The sequence below is a fragment of the Capricornis sumatraensis genome, chromosome 2, assembly GCF_032405125.1.
Source record: "Capricornis sumatraensis isolate serow.1 chromosome 2, serow.2, whole genome shotgun sequence".
Taxonomy (NCBI): Eukaryota; Metazoa; Chordata; class Mammalia; order Artiodactyla; family Bovidae; genus Capricornis; species Capricornis sumatraensis.
Genome location: NC_091070.1, coordinates 123,873,268 through 123,876,263, shown reverse-complemented (window position 1 = coordinate 123,876,263; position 2,996 = coordinate 123,873,268). Strand labels below are relative to the sequence as shown.

The following is a 2,996-nucleotide window of genomic DNA, read 5'->3' as shown; positions in this document are numbered from 1 at the left end:
GCGGTCGCTTTGGTTCCGATCGCATTCCCAACACAGAGAACGCTCTGCCCACCCTCTCCAATGAAGCCGGCAGAGCCCCACGATTAAACCCTTGGACCTGAGGTCCTAGGGACATTCCACGAAGTCCTAAGGGCTCTTCTGAGGATGTTCAGGGCTCCCAGGGCAGTGGGAAGAGGACAACTGCAAACAGGAAAGGAACTTTTTTCCCTGGGGGGAATTTTACCTCAGGGCAGAAAACTCTAGAAATGCCGGTAGAACAGGTGCATTTGGGGGAAGCCTAGTAACCTTTTCCTAATAAATTCTCTAGTAACAGGAAAAAGTTACTAATCCACCCCAAATGGATTTCAACTCTTTCCACATCGTCCAAACCTGAAGAGACGGCCGTGGGCCGGCGAGTCAGGCGCCCCCTGGCGTCGCGGAGGAAGCGACTCGAGGCGGGGTGACTAGAGCGCCCGGCGGGAGGCGAGTCCTGGGCCGGCAGCGCTGCGCACCACCTGGCTCAGCAGTGGAAGAGTGAGCCAAGAAATTGGTCATGGTTCCATGGTGTAATGGTGAGCACTCTGGACTTTGAATCCAGCGATCCGAGTTCGAGTCTCGGTGGAACCTTTCTCTTTAGAAAGCCTCTTTTACTAGTGCCCCCTACCGCGGTAGGGAAGAGTCCTAACCACTGGAAGGAAAGAGAATTCCCTAGGCTAGGGCAGTTTGCTGGGATACAGAAAGAAGGGATATCGTCTCCAGGAGGCAGAGGAAAAAAATCCAGGCATGAGGTAGGGAGACCACCAGGAGACCCCCACCGAGACTGAACCAGCCTGCCTTTGAGTGTTTGAGTGTCTCCTGCAGGGGTTCCGGTCAGCAGTGGCCTGGCGCAGGGGCAGGGGCTCTGGGTGTAGCAGACCTAGGTGTGGCATAAGCCCTTTTCGAGGAGGTCACCATTAACCCCACCATAGAGCCTCCAGAACTTACACAGGACTAGGGAAACACACTCTTGGAGGGCACAGACGAAACCTTTTGACCCAGAAGAAAGGAGCAGTGACCCCACAAGAGACTGACCCAGACTTGTCTGTGAGCGTCCAGGAGTCTCCAGCGGAGGCATGGCTTGGCGATAGCCTGCTGCAGGATCAGGGGCACTGAGTGTGGCAGTGCATGCATGGGACCTTTTGAAGGAGGTCTCCATCATCTTCGTTACCTCCACAATAGTTTGGTCTCGGGTCAAACAACAGAGGGAGAACACAGCCCCACCAATTAACAGAAAATTGGATTAAAGACTTACTGAGCATGGACCCGCCCATCAGAACAAGACCCAGTTTTCCCCACAGTCAGTCTCTCCCATCAGGAAACTTCCATAAGCCTCTTATCCTTATCCCTCAGAGGGCCTCCAGAATGAAAACCACAATCACAGAAAACTAATCAAACATCACATGGACCACAGTTCAGTTCAGTCACTCAGTCATGTCCGACTCTTTGTGACCCCATGAATCGCAGCACGCCAGGCCTCCCTGTCCAACACCAACTCCCGGAGTTCACTCAGACTCACGTCCATCGAGTCAGTGATGCCATCCAGCCATCTCATCCTCGGTCATCCCCTTCTTCTCCTGCCCCCAATCCCTCCCAGCATCAGAGTCTTTTCCAATGAGTCAACTCTTCGCATGAGGTGGCCAAAGTACTGGAGTTTCAGCTTTAGCATCAGTCTTTCCAAAGAAATCCCACGGCTGATCTCCTTCAGAATGGATTGGTTGGATCTCCTTGCAGTCCAAGGGACTCAAGAGTCTTTTCCAACACCAGAGCTCAAAAGCATCAATTCTTTGGTGCTCAGCTTTCTTCACAGTCCAACTCTCACATCCATACATGACCACAGGAAAAACCATAGCCTTGACTAGATGGACCTAAGTCAGCAAAGTAATGTCTCTGCTTTTCAATATGCTATCTAGGTTGGTCATAATTTTCCTTCCAAGGAGTAAGCGTCTTTTCATGGCTGCAATCACCATCTGCAGTGATTTTGGAGCCCCCCAAAATAAAGTCTGACACCGTTTCCACTGTTTCCTCATCTATTTCCCAGGAAGTGATGGGACTGGGTGCCATGATCTTCGTTTTCTGAATGTTGAGCTTTAAGCCAACTTTTTCACTCTCCACTTTCACTTTCATAAAGAGACTTTTTAGTTCCTCTTCACTTACTGCCACAAGGGCGGTGTCATCTGCATATCTGAGGTTATTGATGTTTCTCCCGGCAATCTTGATTCCAGCTTGTGTTTCTTCCAGGCCAGCGTTTCTCATGATGTACTCTGCATGGAAGTTAAATAAACAGGGTGACAATATACAGACTTGACGTACTCCTTTTCCTATTTGGAACCAGTCTGTTGTTCCATGTCCAGTTCTAACTCTTGCTTCCTGACCTGCATACAGATTTCTCAAGAGGCAGGTCAGGTGGTCTGGTATTCCCATCTCTTGAAGAATTTCCCACAGTTTATTGTGATCCACACAGTCAAAGGCTTTGGCATGGTCAATAAAGCAGAAATAGATGTTTTTCTGGAACTCTCTTGCTTTTTCCATGATCCAGTGGATGTTGGCAATTTGATCTCTGGTTCCTCTGCCTTTTCTAAAACGAGCTTGAACATCAGAAAGTTCATGATTCACGTATTGCTGAAGCCTGGCTTGGAGAATTTTGAGCATTACTTTACTAGCATGTGAGATGAGTGCAATTGTGCAGTAGTTTGAGCATTCTTTGGCATTGCCTTTCTTTGGGATTGGAATGAAAACTGACCTTTTCCAGTCCTGTGGCCACTGCTGAGTTTTCCAAATGTGCTGGCATATTGAGTGCAGCACTTTCATAGCATCATCTTCCAGGATTTGAAACAGCTCAACTGGAATTACATCACCTCCACTAGCTTTGTTCATAGTGATGCTTTCTAAGGCTCACTTGACTTCACATTCCAGGATGTCTGGCTCTAGATCAGCCTTGTATAACTCAATGAGACTATGGTAGGGCCCCCAAAGACAGA

The 2,996-nt window shown here is 49.1% G+C and overlaps 1 non-coding gene across 1 annotated transcript; it reads left to right on the top strand.

Annotated features, from left to right (window-relative positions):
- The first annotated feature begins 534 nt into the window (after positions 1-534).
- TRNAQ-UUG (transfer RNA glutamine (anticodon UUG)) lies at positions 535-606 on the top strand. Its single transcript has one exon. It is a non-coding gene; the product is annotated as a tRNA-Gln (tRNA).
- Positions 607-2,996: the final 2,390 nt, after the last annotated feature.